This window comes from Pseudophryne corroboree, chromosome 9 (genome assembly GCF_028390025.1).
Source record: "Pseudophryne corroboree isolate aPseCor3 chromosome 9, aPseCor3.hap2, whole genome shotgun sequence".
Taxonomy (NCBI): domain Eukaryota; kingdom Metazoa; phylum Chordata; class Amphibia; order Anura; family Myobatrachidae; genus Pseudophryne; species Pseudophryne corroboree.
Window position 1 is genome coordinate 250,593,192 of NC_086452.1, and position 26,211 is coordinate 250,619,402.

Here is a 26,211-nt window from a genome sequence, read left to right on the forward strand (position 1 = left end):
CACTAAATGACATTACAGAACCACCCGTAATGTGAATACCGATTCAGATTCCTCACAGGGACAAGGGAATGGCAACGACTCTGATTTCAATACAAGACATCCCTCTAGCTCTTTAGGGGTCTGTACCCGCAATCAACTTTCAGGCGGCAGAGACGTTGCATGAGGAGAGGTGGGCAAACAAAGAGGTTGAAAACCCGGATGACCACCGCTAGCTCGGAGGAGACAGTAATTAATCTTTCATCTCGTATTCTGACTGAGACTGAATTAAAGATACCTGGCCGTGGTCTATCATATGTACCTAAAACCAGATTTGACACTTTTACCTAGGAGGTTGAGAAATATCGTCTTAACAGACAATTGAGGCTACATAAACACTTCCAGGGTAATAAGAAAATGCTAGATGAGATTTTGGTGACATCAGATATCCCTGCAGGCTTAAAACGTTAGCAAAAAAAATCTAGTATTGAACCTGTGTCCAATAATATTGCCATAAAGACATTCTCTCGTATGTTAAACAATGTGGTAGCTTTAGGAGATGGAATGATCATAACTTGTCAGTGGCTGATTTTAAGGCATTAAAGAACTTGTCTTCCTACACTGATGTAGTCATTCGTATCGGCGGGGCCATCATAGTGCAGGACATTGTAATGTACATGCGTGAAATTGAGAGGTAATTGTCTGACACTAATGTTTATAGAATATTGACATAGGATACAACTGATGTATTTTTACAAGCATTGGAAAATTGTTTGTGTAGAGCAGTGGAGAACGGTCAAATTTCTGTTGAATTGGGTAATGCCCTATTGACTAAAAATCCGGTGGTTCGCCTGCTCTATACTAAAATTCACAAGACTATAGCGACTCACCTGGTCAGCCAATTATATCCGCCAGGGGGTTCACTATTTCAACCAGTTTCTGTGTATTTAGATTGAATTTTACAACCTTGCATAAAGGGACATCCTAAATATATACAAGATGCCACTACTTTTTGAAACAAATTATATGCTGTGGATGTCATACCTGTAAATAGCATCTTATGTATCCAACTTATATACTGTGATACCTAATGAGGAGGGTATCAATGCTGTGTGTGATCTCATTTTTGAGAATCCCCTAAATGTTGGCCCAGATGTCAATTTTGTCACCAAAATTTTGAAGATGATACCGACGAGAAATTATTTTCTTCATGACGGGAAGTTCTACCTCCAGATGTCAGGGTGTGCAATGGGGTCGAATGTGGATCACCTCCACCCTAGACTTAGGGGTGGTGATAGATTGCTAGCACTATTAAGATGTGAATCTAGGTGGATACACAGATTGGGGACCTTGGCTCCTCGGGGGCTTAATGAGAATCTAGAGCTCCACTGTTTTCTATAGTGAATCTAGAGCTCCACTGACTATAAATCACAAATGGCAACATTTATGTGTGATCACTTAGCTCTTGGTCTTAAGTTTTTTGTCCATATTGATTACTTTTTATCGTGATTAATGACTATATTACTTGTCACATGGCTGTTTAATTTTTATTGTAATTATGTAACTGAGTTTACTACTTGAATTGTACTGTTTACATTGATCGGACTGTACGCTAGGAACCTGACAGTGCTGTTTTTAATTCACAGTTTATTTTGATCAACTGTTATGGTGACGGGGAGCAGATGATTACATCACGTCAGGGCGCCGTTAGCAAGCCGATTCACATGCTGTGGTGAAGGGAGTTAATGGTGAGTCGCATTAATGTTTTGTATCCTGATGATGAAGGATTAAACCATCGAAACATTGAAACATACCTGTGTCTGTACGCCCTTTGTTCCTGAGTGCCGCACAAACTATATCATGTGTGTGTGTGTATATATATATATATATATATACATTTATTTATTTTTTACATTTTTTTAGGGTAAAGGCTCATGCGTGATTTTTTTTGTTCAATTGACTACCTCAGGTTTGGGAGTGCACATACCCACAGCAAGGACAATTGGTAGCGAGATCCATAGTAACTTTTTATGGCAAAAATCTTATGGCCAATTTAATATAGCTATCATCATCAGTGCGTATTTGCACCGGCCTTATTCTTGGTGCAAGAGCTCCATCTGATATCAGAAGGATCACTGTGTACACACAATGCATCACAATTCTATCTACACTTTCAAACTTATCCCACATGCAAAAGTCCCATATTTAAATGAATTTGCCAGTACATAGAACAAAGACTAGACTGACAAAATCTAAGAAACACAATTTGCAACACTTGTAGCAAAATACACATGTAAGGATAACCATATACTATTAACCCCTTCGCTGCAAAGGACAAGTGGGTCTCAAAACCCGAACAGATGGCTAGTCCCACTCGTCATCTGCAGGAAAATATCCCCTTAGCTTACTTTCTCCCCCCCAGCACTAATCACTGCATCAAACTGTAATATATTGCCAGAGATGGGCGGAGGGACTTTAAGTATCTCTATCTCTCCAACCCTGGCATGTAGAGAGATGTGGGCACCCTTGTTTGAAAGAGAGTAGTCTACGTTTCCATAAAGATTATTACTGTCTGGTGATTACCAAGCAAAACTTCCTTCACTATAGAAATATCATGGAGTCCAGGGAAAGGAGAAGATCTCCCCCCAACCTGGCATCCATTAAATCAGGGGCACCCATTTTAGATAGAGGGGGCTCTCATCTTTCAAATGATTGATTCCCTTAGTACATAGTATCTGGTGATCCCTTATGATAACCGGAAAATATTGCGCTGTACTATGGAAAATTTATATTTTCCATAAAAGTGGGCAGGGCATAGGTGCTCTGTCACCCTCATAATGACACCTGCAGCTTTGTGGGCACCAACATTGGAAAGATGGAAGTCTGTGCTTAACTATTTTCTGGTGATCACCAGACAATATCACCCAGTGCTACAGGAAAAAAAAAAAATTTCACAGATGGGGACAAGGCATTTTGTGCCCTATCTTCTCTATACTGGCACGCACAAACATTGGGTCACCCTGTCTTGGCAAACCATGTGCCCTTTGTAGTTACTGTCTGATTATCAGATAACAAACCCCCATCTTGTGCCCAAAAAAGTAATTCCTTTGTCAAAACTTACACATAGGGGTATATTTACTAAAATTCGTATTTTTATGAATGAGGTTAAAGTTCAAACACGAATGACATCGAATGTGTGAATTTGCAACTTTTTGAATTTATTACGCCTCATTTACTATGCTGTCGTGTTTTGATTATTTCCATTTCTCGATGTCGATGTCATTCGTGTTTTTCCAAGGTAGAATGTGGCCGATTTTGTTGATTTGCATCCGTGTTGTCTATTTTTTTTCCGACTGCGTCATTTTTGTTTACGGCAGTGTTTTCCCGTTCCCGGCCGCGTTTTTTTTCTAAGTTTCGTTTTTGTCACTCGTCCGTGATTGGTTTGATTCATGATGGGGGAGTGTCTATGCTCATTACTATAAAACCGCCCCAAACCATCCGAACCTCGTGGGTTTAGCTAGTGGAGAGGTGAGAGGAAGTCGTGTTTGGAGTTGGAGAGTTGATAGGAGTTTTTGGCGGTTTTGAGGAGGTTATTTGCGATTGTTGAGTGCTGTACTGTGTGTGTAAGTAGTCTTGTCATACTTGTTGTGTAGTTATTTAAAAGTCTGTCTAGTTTTTTATCTTTGTTTTTTTTTAAGTCTATTGTCATTGTTTGTGAGTGTGTGTGTGTGTGTGTGTGTGTGTGTGTGTGTGTGTGTGTTTGGTGTGTAGAGGTAGTGGAGGAGTGTGTTTAGTGTTTTTTTTTCTCAGTGTTATTTGTTGTTTGTCCTGAATATGTCCCAGTCAGAGGTGAATGTGGTGGAGGTGAGTGAGAGGGAGGAGGTGAGTGAGGTGGAGGAGGTGAGTGTGGTGGAGGAGGTGAGTGAGAGGAAGGAGGTGAGTGAGGTGGAGGAAGTTAGTGAGGAGGAGGGGGAGGTTGCTGCTGCGGCCTCCAGTGATAATGACAGTGATGGTGCTGTGGCTCCGCAGCCACGCACCACTACAAAGACGGGCCGCAATGTCAAATTCAGCTACGCAGAGAATATGGCATTGGTGCGGGAGCTGATGAGACATCATCGTCAACTGTTTGGCCATGATGCTGCCAAGGTTTCTTCACGCAGGAAGAGTGTTCTGTGGGGGAAGGTAGTTGCGGCAGTTAATAGTGAGGGTGTGGTGAGGAGGACCGAGGACACGTGTCGTAAGCGATTCTACGACATCAAGCAGCGTGTCAAGGCTAAGATGTGTAAGGAGGCTAAATCAGCCCGCCAAACAGGGGGTGGACACCCCTTCCGAGCGTCATATCGGGATTGGGAGGAGCCTGTGCGTACTCTTATTCCGCCAGAAGTGGTTGGTGCGACTCATGTCCGGGATTCGGATCGCCCAAGGCAGGATGGTAAGTTGTATTTTTTTTATAATTTATAATTAAAACATCTGTGCTTTGTCCGTAGTTGTCTGAAATGTCTTCTAGCTAATTGTGATTGTAAGTTGGTTAATTCTTCTAATGTGTTGGTGATGTAGTTTTATTCACAAATAGTTATGTTTTTGTCCTTCGTATTGTCAATTTAGCAGGTGACCTTGGCCTTTTTCTGGGTTTTTAAAAAAAAAAAGTAAATTATTGTGGGTGTTGACAATGCTAAATTCTTTTGTCGAATAATCAACCCTTTATGAAGCTAAGAACACTGTACGCTGTTTACTTAAGAAGTACCGTAATGGTACGCTATTTGCGTAACGATCGCTCAGCCGTAGGCGAGACGCTCAAGCGTCACGTTCGCTCGCGGCCCAGTGATCACAGGACACGTTATTGGTTATGTCTAGGGAAATGATTCGCTGTAGCGTAGCTTACGCTCGAGACCACGAGGAGGTCACCAGCGATGCAGACGCTTACAACACTATACCTTTATGTTAAAACCTTATACCGATGAAATACACAGAATACCTTAATGTGAGTACAGGGTGTAAGTGCAACCTTGTGTAACCTGACTATCTACAAAGCTGCTTGTGCGTCACCGACGCTCAAGTGAACACTTAACACTATAGAAAATACACAGATACTGGTTTAGGTTCCAAGGCCTATTAACTGTATTATATCTAATATACTTGTAAAAGGGGAAACAGTACATATGATACACTACAATATAACAAAGACTTCCTAACCACAGAACTAAACAATAAATACAAAAAAGACAATACTACGCTGACCTAAATGCAATACAATACAATACTATAATACTATGAGGTATATAAGAGAAAAGAGGAGAGAGAGAGATAGAGAGAGAGAGAGAGAGATTGGCTCACAGAAAGACAATGATTATGGAGAGAACTTACGCACAAAGGGTAACGATCGCAAGCGCCTCTGGACAGCCAGCTTCCCGATTATCAGCAATGATAACAGTTTGAAGAGAAGTGCCTTTGGATATGGTCGGCCTGCCTATTTATGCCCCACACACAATGCAATCTAATGGTCCCTACAGTCTCACTGTCCATTGGACGCAGGAATTCGGCTTCACATTATAACAAAGGTCATAGGTTGATTCATACAGGTAAACTGTCTTGTATCAGTGGCCTAAGTTAGGTAACACAATGGGTGATGACCAGCACATTCCTGTCTTCTGGAGAGCTTATTGTTTGACGAATACAAAACAGAATCCTGTCTGGGTTCTGCTCTATATTCATGATGTCCACTTTCAATTGAGACAATGACGTCTCAGCCCTTATTTTCCTGTATACAAATCCAGCCCCATTTGTAAACACAGGTGTTGGTCTTCTCCATTGAGTCTCAAAGCTCAATGTAATTAAAGGCTATTGCACTCCGTCTGCGGGAAAGATACTGATTTGGAGTACAATTGATCTTCAATTACTATTCTTGTGATTACCTTATGCATGTGTAGATATGAGGCCCTCTTAACATGCAAACTATTGTTTGGGGGATCTCTGAGGTCAAAGAGCCATTTGAGACCCACTGATGCATGACTAAGTAAGAACAAATGATAATAGAAAATAGACATAACTTGTTATGTCCATAACTATTCGCACGAGCGATTAATCCGCTCCAAACCAACACCGGAATATTGCTGATTAAATACTCTTCCGATGGGTACCAAACACTGCTGTATGATTCCTGTTAGACCCTTCGTACGATGTAAAGAGGGATTCCTCGGCTCAGGGACGTTCTATTTTAACCAAACTTTCAGAATCTATCAAAGGGACCATAATCTATAAACTACATTAATTGTGAACATTTGTAACGAATGAGTCGCACGCTACGATCACATAAACTCTACCGTAAATGCGCATACCGCGCCTGCGTGTGCACGCTATTGCGGGTATGCGCCTCCACGGGAGAGCGTACGCACGCGCAGCACGGACCAGTGTGCGGTGCAAATATGGCAGTGTGCATTGAGACATTTTTCTGACTTCGACAGTCTACCCTTTGGCAGTCAATAATAACTGCCACAAAACTTTTAAGGAGAAAAATGTAAGTCAGGGGTTAATTGATTTCCATGGTGGGGTAAGGAAGGAGAGAGGAGTAGGTGTGAAAAGGGTATGACCTAGTGAGAGAGTAGAAGCGTGTGTGTATGAGTCCATGTTTGGAGGGTCATGTATCATCGTGCCGTACGTGTGGTAAATCAAGCTTCGAGGTATTGCGAAGTATACATTTGAATTCCTTCTTATCCTGTGGTACAGGTCTGTGGATGGGCTGTCAAACTCTACCGAGCTCATTTCGGCTGTGGTTGTAACACAATGGGGATGCACATTTTAGTTGATGATACATGAATTGGGGGGGGTATGTGGTTGCTGCTATCTGTGCCTGTATTCCCTATCGACTATGTGTGTTATTACCTGAGGGTTGCAGAGATGAAGATAAAGAACACTTACGAAAAATGCAATGATATTCTATGTCAGGTTAATGTACGTTCGTCGATTGAGGTCTTGATTGGTGTCGTTTGATTGCAGTCTTCTTCTTTGTGCTTTTGCTCATAAATCGTGAGTAAAGCAAACAACGTCCATGGATTTACAAAAAATGTTGGGCTAGCGTGATTTTAAAGTTCCTAGGGAAACTGGGGTACCCATGGCATTGTCCATAAAATCTTGTATATCAGGTCGTCTGCTCTTCTTCTTTCCATCTTTCCGTTGTCGGCCCCTTGGCTCATCAGGTCCTTCGTCTACGTGGGTCTTTGTACCTCGGAGGAAAACATAGAAATGGGTGAAAGACGGACCGTATACTCATTACATCATTACGTCATGGTTTCTAGCATTGGGTCATAAATCAAATCCAGGTTAATTACAGTTTCCTCACTCCTCAAGCTCATCACTCTTGTACTTTGTTTGCACCTCATTAAAGCCTGCCCGCATCTAAATATCAATCCAATCGATATAACGACACCCAAGATACATAGCAGAAACTTTCCAACATCCATTATGACTCCTTGAGCCCAGTCTCCCAAACCGGAGAACCAATTTCGCGGGTTCAACCATGACACCCAACCAGTCAGCTCATTACCTACAGCAGCAAGGGTGAGATTGTGTTTTCGACGAAATTCCCATTTTAATTGCAGAATGTCGTCCATCTTTTGGTCTATGACCTCTACCGGATCCTCGGTGCTATTTGTGATATACGTGCAACACTTTATACCGTACTGTGTTGCCAAAGTAACACAATATCCGCCTGTTACTGCTGTAAGGTAATTAAGAACCATCCTATGCTGAACTAGTTCTGTTTTGTAAGCTTGAAGTTCTCTTCCAGTGTATCTAAACGTGTCATCATACATTTCAGTGATATTATCTAACAAATTGGCGAGTGCGGAAATGTATTTATAATTCATCACTCCTCGAGCGGTACGAGTGAAATCTAACGCTACCAGAACCTGAATCCCGGTGGATTCATGGATAAGATCAGAGGCCGGATGCTCTAACCTTTGTCAAAGTCAGAAAAATATTACATAGAGAGACCATATAAACTGCACACATATAAGCCGCTATACTTGCAAATATGCGCAGCGAGCACAGCAAACACCAGACGTCATGGAGATTTAGAATTGGCTGATGAATTAATGTCATGGATGTGTATCATTTGAACCGAACCAGATAAACACATCATGTTTGGTATTGAAGCAAGCAGAATAAGGTGTGGTTTAGTTTGAGACCTATTGTGTTGTCGTGGGACATTGCAGCGGATAGATATGATTATATGTATAAAAGTTAAGATCAGCTTTGTTGGGAACAATGGATGATCAACTAAGTTTTCAGGTCTGAACCTGATTAACATATACAAAGAGAACAGTGATTCAATACAAAAGCTAGAGAGACCCCTCCCCCAGATACTGGTCAAACAGGAAGGTAGTGGTCAGGTGTGGCCTCAGAGAACAGATGTAATGTAGCTACACTCACACACAGACACACACAGCTACCTGGCACCCAGCAGCATGGAGGCTACATCCCCAGGACTGACCAGGCACCAAAGGCTAAGTATTGAATCCACATGGCTAGATAAGGGAATATAGACAGATTGCTTTCTGGTTTAAATAGGATGTTGTAGCTTGGTTGTGTGATTGTTGGGTGTTAGTGTTGGTGCCCTGTGGAATCTGTGATGGTAGCTGGGATCTTGTTAATCATAAATACCACCATGCAGTAGTTTTGAATATGTGCTGGTAGCAATGGCAGGCTGATACTTGTGAGTACATTGTGATCTGGTCTTGTGATGAATATGCTCTGGTTAGTGAGATACTGAAGGTGATTTGGAATGTGAAATTATAAGATGGTTCTAGGAAGTTGGATTACATTGTGAAAGGTGATTTGGAATGTGAAATTATAAGATGGTTCTAGGAAGTTGGATTACATTGTGAAAGGTGATTTGGAATGTGAAATTATAAGATGGTTCTAGGAAGTTGGATTACATTGTGAAAGGTGATTTGGAATGTGAAATTATGAGATGGTTCTAGGAAGTTGGATTACATTGTGAAAGGTGTTTTAGATGGTTTGGAATTGTAAAATCAGAACATATGCATTGTTTTGAGGCTTGGACATTTTGGAGTAAAATGGAGTCTTGTGTTTTCTGCTATGTGATTGTGGTGCCATGTGTTTGGACCTGCAAATCTAAAATGGCTGCTGCTGGATGTCTTCCCCTCCCCCTTTCAGGCATGTGGTGTGGTCTTTGGAATCAAGTGGAGGTTTCTCAAAATGGAGTCTAGCTTCCATCCCATGCTGTATTCAGCATTGTCAATTGGGGGCGTGTCCTATCCTTCTCATATCTGCACTGGGTAGATCAGCAGACATTATCCCTCCAGCAAAGGGTGGGAGGTTGTCTCGCAGTTGCTGACGGGATAAGCGTCTGCTTTCGCTTAGATTAAGAGTGCTGAAGGAATCCGGGACCGGAAGTAAGAACAAAACGCTTGTGTCTTTTTTAAAACTGTTTATTTTTCTTTTGTCTTGCGTACGCACGCATATATCTGCATTTCTGTTTCATTTTCGTATATCACTATTCCTGTCTGCCAAATTTTATAGTTGATAGAAAGGGCTAAAAGGAGATTTGCTGTTATTTAATAAGTAGAGGTAATAGTTAAAGTATAGAACAACACACGGCTTGTCCGAGAGACGAGGCAGCCAGTGTGCAGTGTGGATTGCGGTAGATGATCAGGGATCATCTACATTGATAAAATATATATTGTGTTACGGTGGATCCTTTGCATTGCGTACACGTGTCACTAACAAAGACTAGCGTACGCAATCCGAAAGGCAGACGCACGCAGCGTACATTACGCAACGTAGCGTCTGGTTACGCCCACGTAGCTCAAGTTGTGATAAAGTTGAATTAGCGCAAAAGCGATAAGTAGCGCAAAAGTGAAGTAACGCAAGGCGATAAATAACACAAATTGATTTCAGCTTTCCAAAACTTAGTTTAAATACCTTGTTTTACTGTAGTACCTCTGGGGAGAGCTATCAGACTACGGGAAATGATTTTTCTGATCAGAAAACTATAAGAATGATAGTGGGTTGAAAACGGTATGAGTGTATTGAATCCCGCTTTGTGGACTTTGTGATCTATGTGATAATCCCGCTTTGTGGACTTTGTGATCTATGTGATAATTTGTGATCTATGTGGAATGTGATAAGCACGATCTGAGTGAAAACGTGCAACAGAGTGTGATAAAGTTTTCGTTGTATTACGCTCTGGCTGTTTTGGAGCACAGTAGGGAGACTCCAATGATCCTACCATTTATGGGCAACAAGTGTCTATAAGTGGTACGATTGGACCGCACGGTTGTATGTGTGACCAATAACGCAACGGGATATGAGGTCGTATATCCATGCGTAAATCTTGCCCTCATACGTGTTGTAGGGAGCACATGCAAGCGTGATTTGTGTAAAGAAAAAGGAAGGGAATTTTCTCAGGAAAATCTCTAGAGATAGGGCCTGCAACGGCTACACGTATCTGCTAGAAGGCGGAACGGAGATACCCGGAGCAGAAGAAGTTCAGTGGAAGAGCTTTAAGGATTTCCAACGAAGTTCTGTGTTTGGTGCATTTTAGGAAGTTTTTTTCTGTGTTAAAAAGGTCCACAATGGCAGCCAAGTGCACAATACAGAGACGGTCGGAGGTCAGGATTCAGACTCCAGAGGCTTGCAGACCCCGAGGGTCTGCTCGGTTAGTAATGTGGGGGAAATATGGTCCCCACTCTGAGACCTTTTGTGATGAATGGACACGAATGACTGCGGGGGATAAGGCACCATTTCCCGGGATAGGTAGTTTTGACTCAGAGGTGTTGCATAATTTAAGGCGAAGGATATGTCTCATCAAATCAGCAAAGAGACGAATCAAGCATTATGATTGTTTACAAATATGGCAACAGGAGAGTGAAATGCAAAGAAATATAACTTACTTACCTAACTTTCATCTTGAGAGAGGAGAAGTGGCAATGGAGGGGATTGTGGTTGCGGAGAGAAGCACAAGGGTGAACAATAAAAATGCTCTTAGCAACAGTAGTACAGATAATAAGAATAAGTGTAATAAATGTAACAGATAATTGTAATACTGTTGAATGTACAACTATTAACCCATGCAAGTCGCACCCCATGTTAAACTTTCCTCAGGAACACCAACCAGAAAGTGAACCAAGAACGATGTCGGCACCTCTTTCAGAAGTCATCACACAAGACGTCCAGGTGGACACGACCCAGTCGGTAAAAACTGTAATCAAACCCCCTAATGGAGGGTCAGGTGAGGTCGTGTTCACAGGTATGTATGGTAATATACATCACACACAAACAAATGTACACCACAGAGAGGTAGCTGTGTCCGTATTAGCGAGCAACTTGAAAGACACACTAAAAATTAGGGTACAAACTTCAATACCTCATTGGAGAGGTATCTCGGTGGCGGCATTAAGAGAGTCCGCTATCGAGCATGACCGAAATATCCAAAGAACCAGGGAAGCGCAGGGAGAGCGGTTGATGACACTGAACATCCAAGCACTAGAGGATGCATCAAGTCGACCGGAACCCCAGGCCCCTAGCACATGGAGAAGGCCAAGGATTTGTTACCATTGTAGAAGAGAAGGGCATTATGCCAACAACTGTAATAACCCACATAAAGTTAGACCCCCTAGACATGAAAATGAGCATGAATATGACACACCATTATAATCAGGGATCATATAGGAAGAATTTTGGGCCACACCCATAAAATATAGTCAAGAAAGGTGATCATTAGGACTGATGGTAAGCCTGAGGTAACGATTAATAAAGTGGGAGGTCATTCACTAAAGACACAGGGATGACCAGGTGAAACGTTGTAAATGTATTTGTGAAAAATGTTTTTTTCTCTCTCTCTCTCTCTCTATCCCCATCTATGACGAGTATTGGTAAGAATTCACACATTGCATATCAACTTGGTCCTTGCAGAAGTCTACCAAACCCCAGCATAACCTCCGCCACAATGTATTTCTGGCCAGATACAGACAATGGAGTAATGCAGGAGCTGGTGGGGAGGGACTGCTCAAGGAGACCATTAGACACATAGATATGACAGCCTAATAAGTCTGACAATGTTTTTCTAATGCTAACAATGTTTTCTTAATGTTGACAATGTTTAAAAATGCTTTGTTTCTCTTTTCTTATTGGTGGTTATTGTCGAGTTATGTAATGTATATATGCACATGAATTGTTCTCTATCTCTTTTGTTTTTTTTTGTTGTCTCTCTCTTCCCACTCATGTTTCCATGGTTTAAAGATGGTATGTCACCCCTCAGTTGGACCTATGGTAATGCCAGATTTTTGCTCCTTAACAGAAAGATCGCTGGATGGGAAGGAATATTGCATCACCAGAATGTTCGTTTGGAAGACTGAGAGACAGCACCTTTTGAGAGGACAGCAGAACAAGAAGAACAACAAGACGAGAGAACTTATTATCGTAACAAGTTCTCTCCCCCTCAGACGGTTTTCTTATACCCCCTTTACAAACTTCTTCTTTTCTCCTCCTGTAAGATGGACTTGCCCCAAGAGACTGTGATATGGATTTTTCCGTTAACCATGATGTTGACCAGAGCAGTCTGTTTCGGTGAGAGTACCAGTGAGGTCGAGAAAGGATCCAGAAAGGTCCTGATGACTGAGACGGAGGTGTAAATTTCCAATAGCAACCCAATCACCAAGCAAAGGCGAGTACCGGGCACGATCTAACAACCATGTTATCTGTAAACATTTTCTTTGAAGGATTGTTAGTTCAAAAAGAAAAACTGTATCTGTAGGCTCTGTGACAACGGTTGAAGATGGATGCATAAAGAAATGCCAATCCAGTCTTAATATCCATATGGACCGGCATCCATTGAGTGACTATCACTCTCTAGTGGGTAACGTGTTGAACCAAACAGATTGTTGGGTATGCTCTCAAGTACCTCAGGGTCACAGCAAATCAGGGCTAGTACCATTTCCTTTAACGGTAGGGGAGGTACTTGAGCTAAAGGGTGGGAGACCGGTGGACAGGAGGTTTAATATCTCCAGCCCTCCTAGTTTGAAGCTCCACCAATACCATGTGGATAGGTCCCTCTTATGTTTTAACATCTCCAATCCTAGAAAACCGGGAAATTGGGAAGTGTCATGGAGCAACCAAACCATGACCTTTTCACATAGAGCAGATAGAATGCCTACAGATACAGAGCTCGTACGCCACATAGCCAGTAGAGGAAAATCTTTCCGGTATCGATATACCTTAGGAAATAGGATTACTAAAGGTTGGAGAGGTATCACCAGGATACTGTGCACATATCGTACAAACCGATACGTGCATTAAGCAGATGGAAGAATTAGGGTCAGGAGATTTCACCTGGAAGGTTTGTAATATGGTCATGTCCTTCTCCGTCCCTTATGTTCTCCCCGATGATGCATATTTCATATGCGGGAGAAAGGCGTACAAGTGGCTTGCCCCAAACTCTGAAGGATTGTGTTATATTGGAAAAGTATTGCCTGAAGTAATGACTGTTACACATGACAAAATGAAGGATATACACCGTGGTGCCCAAGCTCCTTATACTCACACTCACTACGAACACCGAGTTAAAAGACAACTGTCAGAAAGGTTAGAGCATCCGGCCTCTGATCTTATCCATGAATCCACCGGGATTCAGGTTCTGGTAGCGTTAGATTTCACTCGTACCGCTCGAGGAGTGATGAATTATAGATACATTTCCGCACTCGCCAATTTGTTAGATAATATCACTGAAATGTATGATGACACGTTTAGATACACTGGAAGAGAACTTCAAGCTTACAAAACAGAACTAGTTCAGCATAGGATGGTTCTTAATTACCTTACAGCAGTAACAGGCGGATATTGTGTTACTTTGGCAACACAGTACGGTATAAAGTGTTGCACGTATATCACAAATAGCACCGAGGATCCGGTAGAGGTCATAGACCAAAAGATGGACGACATTCTGCAATTAAAATGGGAATTTCGTCGAAAACACAATCTCACCCTTGTTGCTGTAGGTAATGAGCTGACTGGTTGGGTGTCATGGTTGAACCCGCGAAATTGGTTCTCCGGTTTGGGAGACTGGGCTCAAGGAGTCATAATGGATGTTGGAAAGTTTCTGCTATGTATCTTGGGTGTCGTTATATCGATTGGATTGATATTTAGATGCGGGCAGGCTTTAATGAGGTGCAAACAAAGTACAAGAGTGATGAGCTTGAGGAGTGAGGAAACTGTAATTAACCTGGATTTGATTTATGACCCAATGCTAGAAACCATGACGTAATGATGTAATGAGTATACGGTCCGTCTTTCACCCATTTCTATGTTTTCCTCCGAGGTACAAAGACCCACGTAGACGAAGGATTTGATGAGCCAAGGGGCCGACAACGGAAAGATGGAAAGAAGAAGAGCAGACGACCTGATATACAAGATTTTGATGGACAATGCCATGGGTACCCCAGTTTCCCTAGGAACTTTAAAATCACGCTAGCCCAACATTTTTTGTAAATCCATGGACGTTGTTTGCTTTACTCACGATTTATGAGCAAAAGCACAAAGAAGAAGACTCCAATCAACCGACACCAATCAAGACCTCAATCGACGAACGTACATTTCCCTGACATAGAATATCATTGCATTTTCCATAAGTGTTCTTTATCTTCATCTCTACAACCCTCAGGTAATGACACACATAGTCGATAGGGAATACAGGCACAGATATCAGCAACCACATACTTCCCTCATTCATGTATCATCAACTAAAATGTGCATCCCCATTTTGTTGCAACTGAAAGCCGAAATGAGCTCGGTAGAGTTTGACAGCCCATCCACAGACCCTTAATATGGGATAAGAAGGAATTCAAATGTATACTTCGCAATACCTCGAAGCTTGATTTACAACACGTTCGGCACGATGATACATGACCCCCCCAAACATGGACGCATACACACATGCTTCTGCTATCTCACCAGGTCATACCCTTTTCACACCTACTCCTCTCTCCTCCCCTACCCAACCATGGAAATGTATTAACCCCTGACATATATTTTTCTCTTTTTGAAATGTTTTAGGAAGTGGCAGTTATTGGTGACTGCCAAAGGGTGGACTGTCAAAGTCAGAAAAATATTACATAGAGAGACCATATAAACTGCACACATATAAGCCGCTATACTTGCAAATATGCGCAGCGAGCACAGCAAACACCAGACGTCATGGAGATTTAGAATTGGCTGATGAATTAATGTCATGGATGTGTATCATTTGAACCGAACCAGATAAACACATCATGTTTGGTATTGAAGCAAGCAGAATAAGGTGTGGTTTAGTTTGAGACCTATTGTGTTGTCGTGGGACATTGCAGCGGATAGATATGATTATATGTATAAAAGTTAAGATCAGCTTTGTTGGGAACAATGGATGATCAACTAAGTTTTCAGGTCTGAACCTGATTAACATATACAAAGAGAACAGTGATTCAATACAAAAGCTAGAGAGACCCCTCCCCCAGATACTGGTCAAACAGGAAGGTAGTGGTCAGGTGTGGCCTCAGAGAACAGATGTAATGTAGCTACACTCACACACAGACACACACAGCTACCTGGCACCCAGCAGCATGGAGGCTACATCCCCAGGACTGACCAGGCACCAAAGGCTAAGTATTGAATCCACATGGCTAGATAAGGGAATATAGACAGATTGCTTTCTGGTTTAAATAGGATGTTGTAGCTTGGTTGTGTGATTGTTGGGTGTTAGTGTTGGTGCCCTGTGGAATCTGTGATGGTAGCTGGGATCTTGTTAATCATAAATACCACCATGCAGTAGTTTTGAATATGTGCTGGTAGCAATGGCAGGCTGATACTTGTGAGTACATTGTGATCTGGTCTTGTGATGAATATGCTCTGGTTAGTGAGATACTGAAGGTGATTTGGAATGTGAAATTATAAGATGGTTCTAGGAAGTTGGATTACATTGTGAAAGGTGATTTGGAATGTGAAATTATAAGATGGTTCTAGGAAGTTGGATTACATTGTGAAAGGTGATTTGGAATGTGAAATTATAAGATGGTTCTAGGAAGTTGGATTACATTGTGAAAGGTGATTTGGAATGTGAAATTATGAGATGGTTCTAGGAAGTTGGATTACATTGTGAAAGGTGTTTTAGATGGTTTGGAATTGTAAAATCAGAACATATGCATTGTTTTGAGGCTTGGACATTTTGGAGTAAAATGGAGTCTTGTGTTTTCTGCTATGTGATTGTGGTGCCATGTGTTTGGACCTGCAAATCTAAAATGGCTGCTGCTGGATGTCTTCCCCTCCCCCTTTCAGGCATGTGGTGTGGTCTTTGGAATCAAGTGGAGGTTTCTCAAAATGGAGTCTAGCTTCCATCCCATGCTGTATTCAGCATTGACTAACTGCGCAGCGATTGTCTCTCACATATGTAGTTTTATCTGCAACCATGTTGTCTCTTATTTAACGTAATCATTGTTTTTCTGTGAGCCAATTTCTCTCATCTCTCTCTCTCTCTCTCTCTCTCTCTCTCTCTCTCCCTTCTCCTTTCTCTCATATCTCCCCTAGACTAATATAGTATTGTTTTGTATTAGATAGTATTGTATTTTGGTTAGGAAGTCTCTGTTATATTGTAGTGTATCATATGTACTGTTATCCTTTTTTTTTACAAGTATATTAGATATAATACAGTTAATAGGCTTTGGAACCCTAAACCAGTATCTGTGTATTTTCTATAGTGTTAAGTGTTCACTTGAGCGTCGGTGACGCACAAGCAGCTTTGTAGTTAGTCAGGTTACACAAGGTTGCACTTACACCCTGTACTCACATTAAGGTATGCAGTGTATTTCATTGATATAAGGTTTTACATAAAGGTATAGTGTTGTGAGCGTCTGCATCGCTGGTGACCTCCTCGTGGTCTCGAGCGTAAGCTACGCCATAGCGAATCATTTCCCTAGACATAACCAATAACGTGTCCTGTGATCACTGGGCCGCGAGCGAACGTGACGCTTGAGCGTCTCGCCTACGGCTGAGCGATCGTTACGCAAATAGCGTACCATTACGGTACTTCTTAAGTAAACAGCGTACAGTGTTCTTAGACTTCTTAAGGTGTTTTATACGACAAAGGAATTCAGCATTGTCACCTTTCTGACAGTTGTCTTTTAACTCGGTGTTCGTAGTGAGTGTGAGTATAAGGAGCTTGGGCACCACGGTGTATGTCCTTCATTTTGTCATGTGTAACAGTCATCACTTCAGGCAATACTTTTCCAATATAACACAATCCTTCAGAGTTTGGGGCAAGCCACTTGTACGCCTTTCTCCCGCATATGAAATATGCATCATCGGGGAGAACATATGGGACGGAGAAGGACATGACCATGTTACAAACCTTCCAGGTGAAATCTCCTGACCCTAATTCTTCCATCTGTCTAATGCACGTATCAGTTTGTACGATATGTGCACAGTATCCTGGTGATACCTCTCCAACTTTAGTAATTCTATTTCCTAAGGTATACCTATACCGGAAAGATTTTCCTCTACTGGCTATGTGGCGTACAAGCTCTGTATCTGTAGGCATTCTATCTGCTCTGTGTGAAAAGGTCATGGTAAGGTTGCTCCATGACACTTCCCAATTTCCCGGTTTTCTAGGATTGGAGATGTTAAAACATAAGAGGGACCTATCCACATGGTACTGGTGGAGCTTCAAACTAGGAGGGCTGGAGATATTAAACCTCCGGTCCACCGGACTCCCACCCTTTAGCTCAAGTACCTCCCCTACCGTTAAAGGAAATGGTACTAGCCCTGATTTGCTGTGACCCTGAGGTACTTGAGAGCATACCCAACAATCGGTCTTGTTTAATACGTTACCCACTAAGGAGTGATAGTCACTCAATGGATGCCGGTCCATATGGATATTAAAACTAGATTGGCATTTCTTTGTTACAGAGCCTACAGATACAACTTTCTTTTTGAACTAACATTCCTTCACAGTTGTTTACAAATAACATGGTTGTTAGATCGTGCCCGGTACTCGCCTTTGCTTGGTGATTGGGTTGCTATTGGAAATTTACACCTCCGTCTCAGTCATCAGGACCTTTCTGGATCCTTTCTCGACCTCACTGGTACTCTCACCGAAACAGACTGCTCTGGTCAACATCATGGTTAACGGGAAAAATCCATATCACAGTCTCTTGGGGCAAGTCCATCTTACAGGAGGAGAAAAGAAGAAATTTGTAAATGGGGTATAAGAAAATCAGTTTGAGGGGGAGAGAACTCGTTACGATAATAAGTTCTCTCGTCTTGTTGTTCTTCTTGTTCTGCTGTCCTCTCAAAAGGTGCTGTCTCTTCAGTCTTCCGAATGAACCTTCTGGTGATGTAATCTTTCTTCCTAACTAGCGATCTTTCTGTGTGGAGCAAAAATCTGGCATTACCATTGGTTAACACTTAGGGGTGACATAGCATCTTTAAACCATGGAAACATGAGTGAGAAGAGAGAGAAAATAAAAAAACAAAAGAGATAGAGAACAATTCATGTGCATATATACATTACATAACCCGACAATAACCACCAATAAGAAAAGAGAAACAAAGCATTTTTAAACATTGTCAACATTAAGAAAACATTGTTAGCATTAGAAAAACATTGTCAGACTTATTAGGCTGTCATATCTATGTGTCTAATGGTTTCCTTGAGCAGTCCCTCCCCACCAGCTCCTGCATTACTCCATTGTCTGTATCTGGCCAGAAATACATTGTGGCGGAGGTTATGCTGGGGTTTGGTAGACTTCTGCAAGGACCAAGTTGATATGCAATGTGTGAATTCTTACCAATACTCGTCATAGATGGGGATAGAGAGAGAGAGAGAAAAAAACATTTTTCACAAATACATTTACAACGTTTCACCTGGTCATCCCTGTGTCTTTAGTGAATGACCTCCCACTTTATTAATCGTTACCTCAGGCTTACCATCAGTCCTAATGATCACCTTTCTTGACTATATTTTATGGGTGTGGCCCAAAATTCTTCCTATATGATCCCTGATTATAATGGTGTATGTTGTAACTTTGCTCATTTCTTGGTCTAGGGGGTCTGACTTTATGTGGGTTATTACAGTCGTTGGCATAATGCCCTTCTCTTCTACAATGGTAACAAATCCTTGGCCTTCTCCATGTGCTAGGGGCCTGGGGTTCCGGTCGACTTGATGCATCCTCTAGTGCTTGGATGTTCAGTGTCATCAACCGCTCTCCCTGCGCTTCCCTGGTTCTTTGGATATTTCGGTCATGCTCGATAGCGGACTCTCTTAATGCCGCCACCGAGATACCTCTCCAATGAGGTATTGAAGTTTGTACCCTAATTTTTAGTGTGTCTTTCAAGTTGCTCGCTAATACGGACACAGCTACCTCTCTGTGGTGTACATTAGTTTCAATGTCATCTATACCAGTGTACCTAGCCATATCCTGCAGAGCCCGGTGAAAATACTCTTCTGCGGATTCACTTTCTTTTTGTCTTATTGTATAGATTTTATTCCACTTTGCTACTGTAGGAAAATATTCTTTCAACTGTAGATTGATTCTTTTTATATTATCTTGGTTATACTTGTTTGTTAGTGGCACTTCCTCATCTAGCTTACAATCAGTGATAAATTTCAATGAATCAACATCGGGGGGTAAACATGCCCTCAAAACTGTCCTCCAATCTTTGTTACTTGGCTCTGCAGTATGTCCTAGCACTTTAATGTACCTTTGACAAGCAACTAAGTCTTTCCTGGGATCAGGAAATTCAGACAGAATTGCTCTTAATTCTGTTCGGGAAAAAGGGCAGTACATGGCGATGTTCCTGACAGGAGTGATTCCTGAAGAGTCAGTTTCCCCATTTGGTACTGCAATTACCCTAACAGGATTAAGTCCAGTAATGTCATTCTGAATTGATTCTAGGATATAAGGTACATTTGTTTGTGTGTGATGTATATTACCATACATACCTGTGAACACGACCTCACCTGACCCTCCATTAGGGGGTTTGATTACAGTTTTTACCGACTGGGTCGTGTCCACCTGGACGTCTTGTGTGATGGCTTCTGAAAGAGGTGCCGACATCGTTCTTGGTTCACTTTCTGGTTGGTGTTCCTGAGGAAAGTTTAACATGGGGTGCGACTTGCATGGGTTAATAGTTGTACATTCAACAGTATTACAATTATCTTTGTTACATTTATTACACTTATTCTTATTATCTGTACTACTGTTGCTAAGAGCATTTTTATTGTTCACCCTTGTGCTTCTCTCCGCAACCACAATCCCCTCCATTGCCACCTCTCCTCTCTCAAGATGAAAGTTAGGTAAGTAAGTTATATTTCTTTGCATTTCACTCTCCTGTTGCCATATTTGTAAACAATCATAATGCTTGATTCGTCTCTTTGCTGATTTGATGAGACATATCCTTCGCCTTAAATTATGCAACACCTCTGAGTCAAAACTACCTATCCCGGGAAATGGTGCCTTATCCCCCGCAGTCATTCGTGTCCATTCATCACAAAAGGTCTCAGAGTGGGGACCATATTTCCCCCACATTACTAACCGAGCAGACCCTCGGGGTCTGCAAGCCTCTGGAGTCTGAATCCTGACCTCCGACCGTCTCTGTATTGTGCACTTGGCTGCCATTGTGGACCTTTTTAACACAGAAAAAACTTCCTAAAATGCACCAAACACAGAACTTCGTTGGAAATCCTTAAAGCTCTTCCACTGAACTTCTTCTGCTCCGGGTATCTCCGTTCCGCCTTCTAGCAGATACGTGTAGCCGTTGCAGGCCCTATCTCTAGAGATTTTCCTGAGAAAATTCCCTTCCTTTTTCTTTACACAAATCACGCTTGCATGTGCTCCCTACAACACGTATGAGGGCAAGATTTACGCATGGATATACGACCTCATATCCCGTTGCGTTATTGGTCACACATACAACCGTGCGGTCCAATCGTACCACTTATAGACACTTGTTGCCCATAAATGGTAGGATCATTGGAGTCTCCCTACTGTGCTCCAAAACAGCCAGAGCGTAATACAATGAAAACTTTATCACACTCTGTTGCACGTTTTCACTCAGATCGTGCTCATCACATTCCACATAGATCACAAAGTTCACAAAGCGGGATTATCACATAGATCACAAAGTCCACAAAGCGGGATTCAATACACTCATACCGTTTTCAACCCAATATCATTCTTATAGTTTTCTGATCAGAAAAATCATTTCCCGTAGTCTGATAGCTCTCCCCAGAGGTATTACAGTAAAACAAGGTATTTAAACTAAGTTTTGGAAAGCTGAAATCAATTTGTGTTATTTATCGCCTTGCGTTATTTACCTTTATCATCTACCGCGCACCACACTGACAAGCTGTGTGTTTGTCTATACTTTAACTATTACCTCTACTATGAAATAACAGCAAATCTCTTTTAGCACTTCCTATCAACTATAAAATTGGCAAACAGGAATAGTGATATACGAAATTTTGAAAAAGAAATGCAGATATATGTATGCGTGCGTGTGTACACAAGACAGAAGAGAAATAAACAGTTTTAAAAGACACAAGCGTTTTGTTCTTACTTCCGGTCCCGGATTCCTTCAGCACTCTTAATCTAAGCGAAAGCAGACGCTTATCCCGTCAGCAACTGCGAGACAACCTCCCACCCTTTGCTGGAGGGATAATGTCTGCTGATCTACCCAGTGCAGATATGAGAAGGATAGGACACGCCCCCAATTGACAATGCTAAATTCTTTTGTCGAATAATCAACCCTTTATGAAGCTAAGAACACTGTACGCTGTTTACTTAAGAAGTACCGTAATGGTACGCTATTTGCGTAACGATCGCTCAGCCGTAGGCGAGACGCTCAAGCGTCACGTTCGCTCGCGGCCCAGTGATCACAGGACACGTTATTGGTTATGTCTAGGGAAATGATTCGCTGTAGCGTAGCTTACGCTCGAGACCACGAGGAGGTCACCAGCGATGCAGACGCTTACAACACTATACCTTTATGTTAAAACCTTATACCGATGAAATACACAGAATACCTTAATGTGAGTACAGGGTGTAAGTGCAACCTTGTGTAACCTGACTATCTACAAAGCTGCTTGTGCGTCACCGACGCTCAAGTGAACACTTAACACTATAGAAAATACACAGATACTGGTTTAGGTTCCAAGGCCTATTAACTGTATTATATCTAATATACTTGTAAAAGGGGAAACAGTACATATGATACACTACAATATAACAAAGACTTCCTAACCACAGAACTAAACAATAAATACAAAAAAGACAATACTACGCTGACCTAAATGCAATACAATACAATACTATAATACTATGAGGTATATAAGAGAAAAGAGGAGAGAGAGAGATAGAGAGAGAGAGAGAGAGATTGGCTCACAGAAAGACAATGATTATGGAGAGAACTTACGCACAAAGGGTAACGATCGCAAGCGCCTCTGGACAGCCAGCTTCCCGATTATCAGCAATGATAACAGTTTGAAGAGAAGTGCCTTTGGATATGGTCGGCCTGCCTATTTATGCCCCACACACAATGCAATCTAATGGTCCCTACAGTCTCACTGTCCATTGGACGCAGGAATTCGGCTTCACATTATAACAAAGGTCATAGGTTGATTCATACAGGTAAACTGTCTTGTATCAGTGGCCTAAGTTAGGTAACACAATGGGTGATGACCAGCACATTCCTGTCTTCTGGAGAGCTTATTGTTTGACGAATACAAAACAGAATCCTGTCTGGGTTCTGCTCTATATTCATGATGTCCACTTTCAATTGAGACAATGACGTCTCAGCCCTTATTTTCCTGTATACAAATCCAGCCCCATTTGTAAACACAGGTGTTGGTCTTCTCCATTGAGTCTCAAAGCTCAATGTAATTAAAGGCTATTGCACTCCGTCTGCGGGAAAGATACTGATTTGGAGTACAATTGATCTTCAATTACTATTCTTGTGATTACCTTATGCATGTGTAGATATGAGGCCCTCTTAACATGCAAACTATTGTTTGGGGGATCTCTGAGGTCAAAGAGCCATTTGAGACCCACTGATGCATGACTAAGTAAGAACAAATGATAATAGAAAATAGACATAACTTGTTATGTCCATAACTATTCGCACGAGCGATTAATCCGCTCCAAACCAACACCGGAATATTGCTGATTAAATACTCTTCCGATGGGTACCAAACACTGCTGTATGATTCCTGTTAGACCCTTCGTACGATGTAAAGAGGGATTCCTCGGCTCAGGGACGTTCTATTTTAACCAAACTTTCAGAATCTATCAAAGGGACCATAATCTATAAACTACATTAATTGTGAACATTTGTAACGAATGAGTCGCACGCTACGATCACATAAACTCTACCGTAAATGCGCATACCGCGCCTGCGTGTGCACGCTATTGCGGGTATGCGCCTCCACGGGAGAGCGTACGCACGCGCAGCACGGACCAGTGTGCGGTGCAAATATGGCAGTGTGCATTGAGACATTTTTCTGACTTCGACAGTGTCTTTAAATTAAGTGTGAGTCATGTGTTTTGCGCAATGTGTGTGTGTTTTTTTTTTAATGGACTTATGGTTATTGTATGTTGTTCTGGGTTGTCCTTTGTGTGGTTGATGTGATTTTTCATGCAGATTTTATTTTGATGCTTACAATTTGGGGCATATATTTGGTGGTAGTGTTTGGTTGTTAGCAGCAAACAAATGTTAAATACAGAGCAATATTCTGGTTGTGTTAAGCTACCACGGTTGGGTTTTTAGTAGTATAATATTGTGAATTCTGCACCTTTGGGTATGGAATGGTTGGTGTAATTGTTTCATAATTTAAGTATACACACCCAATGAAGTCAGGCAGAAAAGCATAAGCATAGTTTTGTTTACTTCTCATCAGGTTCCTCATATGTTTACATCACAATAAGGTTTTTGCATAACCATATAAACATAATATAATGTTCATAAGGACAATCTTCCTATTTCTACAGTACGAAAGAGACGCAGCACAGCCAGGCCACAACCCACACTGCCAAGAGATGCAGATGCTGGCGATGCAGGTAAGAATTTAGTGTATACACATATTCTGAAAACACATAGAAATGCAGATTTTTAATGTTTATCTTATCACATAGGTCCTTCTTCATCAAACACCCCTCCACTAAGATGACCATCACAGGGCTCGGATAGTCTCCATAAGATGGGTACCAAGAGACGCCGTGTTGAGGCGGAATATCCACCCGCATCCTCACCACCACAACGGCGCATCTCTACAGTGTCGTCCCAGCCACCACAAGCCTTTTTTGGCCAGTCCACAAAGCAAGGAACCACAATCCCCTCAGCTGTCTGGTGAGTAAACATAACATTTAATTGTAAAAACTTTTAACAACAGTGGGGTAGATATATTAACCTGGAGAAGGCAGGTTAACTGTTAATTTACATATTGGAGCTGATTGGCTGGTGCCTTTATCACCTTGCACATATCACTGGTTTATCACTTCCTTAGGCCTTCTCCAGGTTAATACATATGCCCCAGTGTTTGTGCACAGCCCAAAAAAATGTGTTTAAAAAAACACTCATCCTTGTAATAATCCCCAACAGCAAGCACATGGGGGTAGCGTTAGTAAGATTTTTTTTTTTTTTTTCAGATGTGATTTTGGCCATAGCAACCATTTTTTTTTTTTTTTGCTAGAAACAGCTACATAAATGTTAAGTCTAATCCGATTGTTTTGCATGGCCAACATCACCAGTTCTAAACATCGCCCACCTTAAGACATTTTCTTCCATATTTTTTATTACATTTATTTGCACTATATTTAATCACGTTTTGGCCAGACCACTGACTGCCTTGAACAATGTATGAGTGTACTGCTCAACACATTTAATGTATTGTGTGTGTTTTACAAAAGTAAGCTTCATACACAATATGTAAATGTAGTAATTTGTATGTTAGAGTTCTTCGTGTTAGCACATTAATTATGGCTCAGAGTCCAACAATTCCCTGAAACATTTTTGAACTGAGTAGGGAACGTAAGAAGCCACATATTTCTACAAAAAGGTGACCTAAATTGTTAAGTTTAGCCCACAATCTATTTATCATTTACAACATGAATATTATGAAGTAATGCATGTTGACGTAAAGCTATAAAAAAACAATGCTAAATATTGACTAAATAGTGGCTGTCTTCAACCCCATACAGAACCACCCATCATGCCCGAGGATACCCAGCAGGAAACTGACTTGCAAGAATTGTACACACTACACCTGCAAGCGATTGATCCAAACCAGCCAACCACGCCGCAGGACATAACCCAACCACCCCAAACATCCCACAGCCCCCAATTGAGCCCAACACCACCCCAGCCACAAATGGGCCCAGAGTTTTGGTCCAGTTGGGCCACACAACAGGCGCAACACTATGCCTGTCTGAACACCCACAGCCAATACCTTGCCAGTCTGCCCCATCATCTGCCTAGACTCAGTCGGAACTCAGGCAGGCAGAGTAGCAAATTCTATGGAGCAGATGAGGGCAGACAACAGCCAAATGCACGCAAACTAAGCTCAAGCTCAGGAACAACCACACCAAGCCAGACCCCAGTTACCTCCCCAGTAAGACGACCAGCAGAATCAGGACCAATGAACCATCCCAATCCTCTGCACCCAGCAAACAAAAAACAAAGAAATGATCAAGGCTGCAGCAACAACTACAGTATGTTATTTGAAAAATACAAATTATCGAATTGATTCACTCAAAATGCCTGAGTTTAAGGTAATACATTAATCATATGCAATATGTGTAATGTTTCATTTGTTAATGAGTGACAGTGTAAGTTATACATTTTATTGCCTAACTGTAAACAACATGAGAAATGACAAACAATAACGCAACACAAACAGAATTCAGACCTATCAAACATTTTATAATTGGTGTTAGGCAAAGTTAATTATGAATAAATAATACTTACCGGTAAAATAACGCAGAATCACTTCTTGCCTTACCTGCCTCCCTACATCTGTACTCACACTGTCGCCAGATGTTTCTAACTCACCTACTTGCTGACTGTTTTCTTCATCACCAACATGTGGCAGATGTTAGCGCAAAAACACATGTTATGAAGAAAACAGCAGCAAAACACAATCCTAGTCACCTTTGAGGGATACAACAAAAGCCCTGCAGACTTATCCAGACACCGAAACCT

The 26,211-nt window shown here is 41.7% G+C and overlaps 1 long non-coding RNA gene across 1 annotated transcript; it reads left to right on the forward strand.

Annotated features, from left to right (window-relative positions):
• Nucleotides 1–1,644: 1,644 nt before the first annotated feature.
• On the forward strand, nucleotides 1,645–25,792 carry LOC134956949 (uncharacterized). The gene is made up of 4 exons (XR_010186327.1): nucleotides 1,645–1,724; nucleotides 24,003–24,071; nucleotides 24,147–24,360; nucleotides 25,212–25,792. It is a non-coding gene; the product is annotated as an uncharacterized LOC134956949 (long non-coding RNA).
• The last annotated feature ends 419 nt before the right edge of the window (nucleotides 25,793–26,211 follow it).